At 39.9% G+C, this 9,668-nt stretch overlaps 1 protein-coding gene across 1 annotated transcript in view; it reads left to right on the forward strand.

Moving 5' to 3' along the window:
• The window catches only part of LOC311437296 (uncharacterized protein), a gene marked incomplete at its 5' end in the record, with an annotated part of 18,779 nt that extends 12,857 nt beyond the window's left edge, over positions 1-5,922 (forward strand). Inside the window, one exon of the mRNA XM_084520333.1 lies at positions 4,673-5,922. The remainder of the gene's footprint in view (positions 1-4,672) is intronic.
• Positions 5,923-9,668: the final 3,746 nt, after the last annotated feature.

Raw genomic sequence — 9,668 nt, forward strand, 5'->3', positions numbered from 1 at the left:
GCTGAGTGAGATAAATTTAACCTCACCGTGCAGCCTCTGCTGTCAGCTTTCACGGGATCCTTCTGAGTCACTCCAAGGTACTTCTAGCTGATCCCTTTCGGTGCTGGCACAGGGTTCTGAGTCTGTCCATTTGACCCCAAATTCTGTTTCTCTCTTTGTGACACTCCCTTCAGGCCGCATAGCCACAGAGGGCTCGATGCAGCCTCACGTTCAGACCTGGAGCAAGCAGAGGCTGTGGCACCCCATGGAGGTGGCTCACGCAGAGCCTCTGAGGCCATGCAGCCCACAAGCATGGTGGGATGATGAGCACAGCTCTCCTTGGTTGCTCCAGCAAACAGTGCAACACCTTTTTTCCTCCTAACAGCTGTGGTTTTCTCAGGCACCTGAACTGGCAGGCACCTGGGGAGCAAGATTTTCTCAACGAAGGGTTTTTTGTTCTGATTTTCCTCTGCTGTTAGCATAGAGGGCAGCCTTCATGAGCTGCAGCCCCTCCTCCATCCCATCTTTTATGTGCAGCTTGGGTTTGGAGTTTGGAAAGCTTTTCACGCATTGATTTTGTGCCCATATTGGACACATTTTAAAAGTACCCTTTTTAGAAAATAGCCTCTGCTGCTCAGATAACTTTTGATGGGGACGGTTGGAAATAAATGTAAACAAATGCTGAACAACATGCTGAATCTGCCAGCATAAATCCCCTCCACAGAGCTGTAAATTGAAGACTCAAAGCTCCTGTTGTGTTTAAAAGAAGGACTCTTGGGCCCAACAAGGGGTAAGATGTTAATAAAACCTTTGTTCACTGTTACAATAGGGACCAGCTAAGTGTGGTATGGGGTTTCTGCCAAGTTAACCCTGACTTATTCCCATTGTCACAAGTACTGCTAAGAAACCCTTCAACATCTTGTTAAAGGTAGAGAATGAAAAACAGTTGATACTTTTCATTTCAAATGTTGTATTTAAAGCAAAAGTGTTCATTTTAAAAACATCCTTTATTCCCTTCCCCTGTTGCTACACTAGGTGCCTTAATGAAAATTCACATTTTATGTGGCATTAACTTTTTTTTTTTTTTTTTTTGTGGGAAAAAAAAAAAAGAGCTGGCTTACATGGCTTGAAACTGCCACTGTCTTTACTATTGCTGGAGTCTTATTTTCTTTAAGATGAAAGTGCAGGTGTTCTGAGCCCCCCTGAACACATGCAAACCTGGCTTATTTGATTGTTTCCTTCCCTGTGGTCTGTTAGTTCTCTGCCCATCCGTGGTCTCTTGCCCTGTTGTTGTTGGCTCCTTAGGGCAGCACCCCTGTACAGCACGTTCAGATCCATGAATGGACAGCATTGTTGTGATAACATGAATAATAACAACAAAAAGCTGTGAAAAATAAGGCACCGTCCAATGAGCATTTCAGATTTTTATTTCTTCAGTGAAGAAAGGTAAAAGAAAGACAGCTTCTGCTGGCTTTTGCAATGATGCTGCTAGGGAATTGGAGGCTACTCGATACTACATGACCTTGGAAACCCTCTGGATGAGTATTAGGATGTATAAGGCCTTATTTTAGATGCTTCTCCACTAGAAGCCAGTGTGTGTCCACTAGGTCCAGTGGTGTCATGTTTAAAACCAGGCTGGCATCATAGCCGCAACCCTTCCAGCCCTCATGTCCTCCCCTGCTCCCCTCTGTTCCACCCACTTGTCTAAGGAAAGGTGGCATCTTTATTCTGGTAGAGTTAACTAATCAAAATACACTTCTGGTGAGTTCAATTATAAATGTTTCCTCCCATTCTTAAAATGTTTCCCCTTGTTTTCTTGGCAGGACCTTAAGGATCTCTCCTGAGAGTTCTTTTCACATAGATGTGCAAAGGATGAATAGTTTATCTCCAGCTCCCGTTGACTTTCATGAATAATTTGATATAAAAAGCTAAGTTGGACTCCTGCTGTCTTGGATAACTTAGGAGTACCTAAGAGTAGCTTCAAATAGTCCAGCCAGAGAACCAAAGCACCCTTTCTACTTTTAGGGGCCTCTCTGGCCTCCACTCACCTGCAACTTTTTTTTTTGGCAATTTCTGCGCCCTTACCTTTCCCTCCTTTTGGGCTCCTCTCAAAAACAAGAAAATCTCTAGAGCTTCCAACTGGCAGAACTTCTCTTCTGAATGCACGCTGCTTACTTAAACAAAGAAGATTTGGTGGGATGTATGACCGTGATTTTTACTGTTTCTTGTTCACCTCGCCAGGTGTATGCCAGAAAATACGGTGCTCGCTCCTGAAGGTGGGCAGCTGTTTTATGGGGTTATTCATCTGGCCAGTCTCATTGCAGGCAGACAGAATTGCTCATCTGAGTAATGTCACACATGTGCCTAAATGATTGCAAGAGACTGAAAGGAGTTGGGAGGAGAAATAATAGCACTCCTTCATCTCTCACAGAGCAGCACCAACAAAATAATGAAGCCATGTGAATAAAGAAACAACATAATAATCAAGCTCTAACCATTTTTGGAAAATTAGCACTTCTTCCATAACAGTCACGGCTGCTGGGAAAATGGTACAAAATATTAACTGTCAGGTTAAGCACACCTTAATCAACATGTGCTGGGTCCCACTGATGTGTCCTCAAAACTGTTACTTAAGTACTTGTTAAGGCCAATTAAATAAACAAAATTTTAAAGCCTAATAGCATAAACCACATAAATAACATAAAAGAGCCATAATGGCTGAATGGGCGGGTGTTTAGCCCTCCCTGATTTAAAACAGTGAAGTGAAAAATGTTGGAGCCCTTGAAGGTGATTTCGAAGACGAGGAAGTGACTGTGCTACACAAACAGCAATCAGAGACAATTAAGAGAACTGGGACAAGTGCCTCATTCTCTCCACAGACTGCATGGGAAATTGCACTTTACATTTCAGTCTCGTTGCATTTAAAATAAGGCCCCCAGCTATGTCATTTTTCAAGTCCAACTCAAATCAAAAGATATTGCTTAAAATCTTCCTATTACTCCAGAAGTGAAAGGAATGATTGTCTATGCTGATGAGCCTCGAAGATTGTCTCGGAAAGAATTTGACAGTTTTGTCTCCTGGTCCCATTATAATGTTATTACTGCCCCTGAAGAAGACTGACAGGGCCTGAATGCCAGAATTAGTACTGGGGTAGTGTGGGGTAGCTCTGCCGCTGCAGATTCCATGTTATTTCCCTGCACAGTGGAGGAACTGTGTGCTACGCTGTGCATGTGCTTTCCTTTAAAGCTTAGTCTGATGAAGAATCTTAGAAAGACTGTGTAGTAGCAAAAATAACAGAAAATAGGGAAACAAAATAAAGGCAAGCTGAAAATAGTCCTTAAAAAATGAATGAAAATAGGGAATTTTTGAAATAATATAATTAGATTCTTATCTAATTATAACCCTATTTTATAACCCTATTTATGACTGTAAGTTCTTTTTCAAGAACTTTCTGGTAAGCACGGAAAGGTTTCAGTACATAACTGAGAAATGTTCTGATGTGGCAAAGTTTTGCAAAGATGGGAGCACACTGAGCTGTCAGAGATCTTGTAGCTGGTTTGATTTGTCATAATGTGGCGCCTAGAAATGAGTGCACCAGTTTTTAAAGGCACTTAAAGACTTAAGTGACCAAGTTTCCCATGATGCAAACCGTAGAACCATCTAGGTTGGAAAAGACCTCCAATATGACCAAGCCCAACCATCAAGACTTCTGCTTGATTCTAGCCAATGCACTGGCTCTGCCAGCACCTTCTGGTACTAGTGAAGTCCCTTCTTCCTTTTCTTTTTGGTATTTCATTGGTCTCTGTAGCATTTAGGTATAAATGCATTCTTTTTTCTGCTGCTATGTTATGACAAAGTTATGTTTTTAAGAGTAACTACAAAGTCATCCTTTATCAAGCTGAGATTGAAAAGAAAAAAGAAAAGGGAAGGGAAGGGAAGGGGAAAGGAAAGGGAAAGGAAAGGAAAGGAAAGGAAAGGAAAGGAAAGGAAAGGAAAGGAAAGGAAAGGAAAGGAAAGGAAAGGAAAGGAAAGGAAAGGAAAGGAAAGGAAAGGAAAGGAAAGGAAAGGAAAGGAAAGGAAAGGAAAGGAAAGGAAAGGAAAGGAAAAAGGCTTGTTGATTTGTGAACACTACAGAGCAAATACGCTTCTTGAAACTAAGAAGAGTTTGGGAATGAATGAGGTTGTTTCTGAGGCAAGGATTGCAGAAGTCATTTATAAATTGTGATGAACCCAACAACACCTTTCCCAGTGTGCTGTCAGAAAGTAAGTGCGTCTAAATAATCGTTCATGTATGGAACTACACAAAAGAAAGAGAAGTACTGAAAAGCCACATGCCCTGCTCTCAGAAGCATCCCCTGGTACCCAGACTCACATTGGATAATGTCTCTACCAGGAACCTCATTCATTTCAATGGGACTTCCTTGGAGTATCCTCCTGCTTTAAAACAGCTTTAGCAAAAATAAATTCAGGGGGCAAACACTGCTCATGGTAAAACCAATGGGAGTTTTGTGACTTAATTTGCACATTACATAATAACAGCTTTTCTTACATCTTCATGTACCTCAAATACATAACTACTAACCTAAGGAGTATAGTGATGTACATAACATTGACGTATATAAAAATGCAATGCTTTTATTTTATATTGACTAGTAACTATGGCTCTGAATTAATCTCTGTCCTTTCCTGAAAGCTGAAAGGCCACCGGGAGCAAGATACCGACCAGGGGCAGCAGTCTAGCAAGAGAAGCAGTGGTGTCGCTGTGGAGGGACTTCTGGCAGACAAAGCAGCACTTGGGGTTACCGAGACTGTCAGTCCAAATCCACGTTGCTTCGGATAAAGATCGGGCCAACTTAAGAGCTGGCGCCGTGCCATGCAGGCAGATGGACAGATTGGTGAACAGCGCAGGGACTGTGCAGGAGCATCAAGTGTGGATTCTGAAGGCAGCGTTCCCAGCTGGGAGACTCCCAACAGCTGGCCAGCTTGAATTTTTTAAAAACAATTTCTGTTTTAGGAAATGTTGCAGTTTGTTTGGCTCTAGATGACGTAACGTACCGAAGAAAACAGGGAGAGGAAGGGGGATTCTTTATTTATGTTGCTAGAGTTGGCTTGAGCTGTACAAAAAGAAAGAAACGAAGAATGGGCATTCTCTCTGAGCCCTGAAGAGAGTGAGAATGAAGAACGGCAATGGATTTCCCCTTTGCTTTGCTGTCATAGGGCAAAAGAGATCCTGTACACTGCTGTCAGAGCAACAGCAGGAGTGCCAAAGCTTCTTGGTAGCGATGGGGAGGATGATTCTCACCCTGGATTCAGAAGCTGGAATTTGTCAAACTCACACTTCAATGTTTTTCTCCAAAGAGGGTCAGGGACGGGTTAGGAGCACTGTGGGGCAGCTCCTTTCCCAGGACAAGGGTAGTGTTTACCAGACAGGATACACTTGGACTCCTGCCTTATTGCAAGCTGGAAAACTGAAACTCAAAGGCAAAAATCTGGTGCAAACATATTTAACTTCTGAGGAAAATAGTTTAAAAGAGATTCTCTGAATTTAAAATATTTAGCTTTAAGCAGTTTCTTTCTTGGCACACTGAGCTTTAGACAGGAAAATTAAAGCATTCAGCCCTAGATAAAAGTGGGGCTGCTATGCAGGAATGTGAATGATTGGCTCTCACATGCATCAGCATCCCTCTGACTTACAATACTTCATCCCTTCTGTTTGCAAAATGGATAGCATCTTCCCAGGTACTCCACTTCTACTCCTTCTCTATAATTCATTCATTATTTCTTTGAAAGTACAAGGTTGTCCCATATATTTTGCCAATGTTGATGCATGTTGGGCAGTCAGGTTTAGAGTCATCCCAGGTTTCTCTTGTTCGTGCTTTAACTCAGTTTATACTTAACCTGGGAATAATTGACATAAACCAGGACAAAAAAAAAAAAAAAAAAAAAAAGAAGGAGATAGAACACAATCACAAATTGATATCATGTCCAATCACAAATTGGGTTAGAATGGAACAGGATGAGTGAAGAGATTGATAAAGGGCACAAACTTCTAATTTTTGGAAATAGTTTAGATTTACTAAATCAGAAAATCAGTACCACTTAAGATTATTAATGTGGGATATGAGTAGGGCCATGCATGTGCCAATCACAACACAACACACTAGGATTGTATTATGTGAGGGAAAAAAAACAAACAAACAAACAAACAAACAGCAACTTTTAATGAATACTAACATGTTATGAATCTTTTTTTTTTTTTTTTTTTTTTCCTTCTAAGTTTATGCAGAAAGAAATGCCTTTCCTTTAACGTGCTCTAAAGCAACTGAACCAGGAATGCTTCTGGTACCACCTTAGGACAAGACCTTGGTGTGTTCCTCTGTCTTCTGTGACCTTCACAGTTCCCACAGAGGTAACGTGCAAAGCCTAGATGGTCGAGGTGTTGTGCTCAGGAGGTGTCTGATTTGGAACATCAAAGGACCAAGACCGTGGCTGTAAGTGTGGACATTGTCTGACTGTTGGCCCTGTCTTGGCTTGCAAAGACCAAGCGCAGAGCATTGTGCACTGCCAGCACAGAGAAAGAAAACATCGCCACGACCCCACTGTTGTTGCAAAAGGGTGAACCAGGGTTTAAGTCTTCTTTGGCTTGTTTAAGGTCATGGATTCTCTCTAAAGAAACAAAACAACACACATACTTGTGCGTACACACACACTAATTAAAAGAATTAACGCAGGACTTTGTGCCGTAAATCGTGATTCCTGTTAAGTGGAAATTTGCCATATGCTCTCCAGCACTAGACACAAAGAGCAACCATTTTTCAAAGTTAAACCTCAGTTTTGCTGCGGGATTGTGGCGTGCAGTGCTGCCTATTGATTGGTTTAGCTTAGAGCATTACTGTTTGTACCAGGAACTGCGTGTCAAGGTTACTTGGAAGAAGGTTTTGGAAATCCTTTTTCTCTCAGGCTGCTGAGCTTTTATTTTGAGGAGAAAGTAATACAAATAATAAAATGCTGGAGGTGCCAGTAGGCTTAGTAAAGAAGACTGGGGGGTTTATGTCTTTTTTTTTTTTTTTTTTTTTAGCAGTCCAATTATGTACCACATAGCAGCAACTGGGCTAACAACAGCCATATGATGGAATAGCTCGTAATCCGGTTGTGGGTCTAGCTCCATGAGACAGACTCCAAGTAGATGAGTTTTAAATCTCCTTAGAATTAAGAAGGGTTTGGCAACCAAATTAATTGTTTTGGAAAAATCCTCCTTTATGGATCGCGAAGAGGATAAAAAGGGAAAAAAAACATGTCATCTGTAGTGGTTAGTCAGATGTTCTTTTGGAGTTACAACGATTTCCTCTCTAATTCCTCTTCTTGTTGACATTCCCCTTAAAAGAATAATGAGGACTATGTTCGTTGCCTTAGTGCTACTCATCCCTGTGTACATTACGAAATCTTTGCATTAAGCTACCCAAATGGATTGAATCATGGTGTAAGGCAGGCATTAAAAACAACTGCACTCAACTGTAAGCATGCATAAAAGCAAAGTATAACTGATAGGCTACAATACAAGTGATAATAATTGGTGGTACCCTGTAAAGTAGTTTGTTTCAAAGAGGTGATTGGGCCAAGACAACTGAGAGCATGCATCCGTCGGGTTTAGCAAGAATGAATTATTTTAGTCTGGATTTTTAATATTTATGCAGTTACCCTTTTACTAGCGAGGTTGTGATGCTTTGGAAAAATATATTATATGTATTATTAATGGTATGTTTAAGTCATGGGAGGCAATTAAACAATCACTGTGTAATTGTTTCCCAGGTGTATTTCTTTTGTGTATGTTTTGCAGATATATAATGTATACTCGCAGAGGCCACCTTACTTAATTACTCAATGCTTTTAAGGTATTTTGGTTTTTAAGAAAAAAAGAAATAAAAAAAGGTGCGCAAAAAACGGTATTATTATTTCACAGGTGGCATAAAGGGGGCTTCATTAAGGAGGCTGGTACTAATAGTCCTTTAATACAGAAAGCCAGGAGATGGTTCTTCACATGGTAAATTGAACAGTGAAATATGCCAATTTTGACTTGATTTCTATCCTGCTAAACTACCCTACATTCATTTGCTTCAGCTTTAAGCCCTTCCATTCTCGTATTCTCTAGCCCCGGTTGCAGAATTGCAGCTTGCTTTTCACCTATCTTCTAACAGTTTAACATAGATGTCTGGGTCCAGTCCATTGTTCCAATTGTATATAGTTTAAAAAGCTCTGCAGTATTTTACTCTTTCCATTATATCTTGGCTTCCCTGAGCGCTCTGCTCACTGCATTTTGCTTGTACTGGCTCTGTTTTCTAAACCCATTTATGCCTTTTTTTTCTGTACACACTTGTTCATTGGGGAGCTTAAATTGACTTCTCTCCATTCTGTTTCCTTAACTAAAAATGCACCATTAAGGTTGATTGAAGTCTTTTGAAAACACTTCATAAAAAATGAAAGGCCACAAGAAATTAGGCTACCAGTGTTTGCAAATACCTGTTTTCAGCCAAATTGATGGGAAAGAATACGAACTGAAATTTTAAAATGCTACTGATATATATTTGTTTGCTACTTAATTTTATGAGAATAGAAAAAGCATATGTAAAATATTTTGAGGAATAAAATATCGACACGTTAACAAAATATGTTACGCAGCAGTGTTTTGTCACAGAAAGCCTTTTCCCCCCAAAACATCAGGCACAGTTCTGAAGAGAGAAAATGGCAGAATGAACAGGAATATCTTGACCAGCTATTTTCATACTATTTTTTAAATTCTCTTTATTCTCAAATACTCTTCTTTAGAGAATACTGAAAACTATTTATTTCTACAAAGAACATTTAAACTATGGAATAACATGTTTATCAGGAATAGGAGTTCTTAAGAAATCGCTTTCCAAATGGGAGAAAATGAAAGGTTAATTAAATCAGCGCAACTTTGAGTCTCCTTTCAGCACAAAAACATCTGTGCAGTGGTTGAGGATGTTAAGTATGTTTTACATTATTCTCATGTACACTTAATAAACAAAGCAGCCTCATTTCACAAATCACCCAACAGGAATAAGGCAAGTCATTGCCAACAGCATGCTGAATTGTCAGGGAAACTTTTATGGACATATGGAAATGCATCTTACTTTAAAAAGAGGAATATCAAGAGGGATTTGCAGAAAGTTAAAAGCAAAGCAAGTGCTTTAGAATCAAAAGTGATTACACTGAAAATGGCAGCTTGCTTGTCAGAGCAGCTGAGACTGCTCCCTCACCACTAAAATACTAATCGTCCAGCTGTTTCCAGACCCTCCTATTACAGCTGCTTATCATTAAAAACTGTACACTTTGGAAATGTATAAATCTCTAGAAGAATAATTATTCAATTCTAGTTCCATCTTAGAAAAATTTTCAGACAACTGCCAAACATGCTTTATTTATAGGATATATTGCTTCTCTGGCTTTTTCTCTGTTCAGAAATATATATATTCATTCTGACAGGCATCTCACGAAGTGGAGACAACTAAAATGCAGAAGCCTTTCAGTATATAACGTATGTTACAGAACAGTAGCAAAAAATCTCTAAGTTTTTGCTTACAGAACTGGAAGTTTTACAGTTTTAATAAGAGTTTTTCCAACAACAACAAAAAAAAACTTAATATGGGGGAAAAAAAATCAAAGATCAA

Source organism: Aythya ferina (assembly GCF_964211825.1).
Source record: "Aythya ferina genome assembly, chromosome: 5".
In the NCBI taxonomy this organism is placed as follows: domain Eukaryota; kingdom Metazoa; phylum Chordata; class Aves; order Anseriformes; family Anatidae; genus Aythya; species Aythya ferina.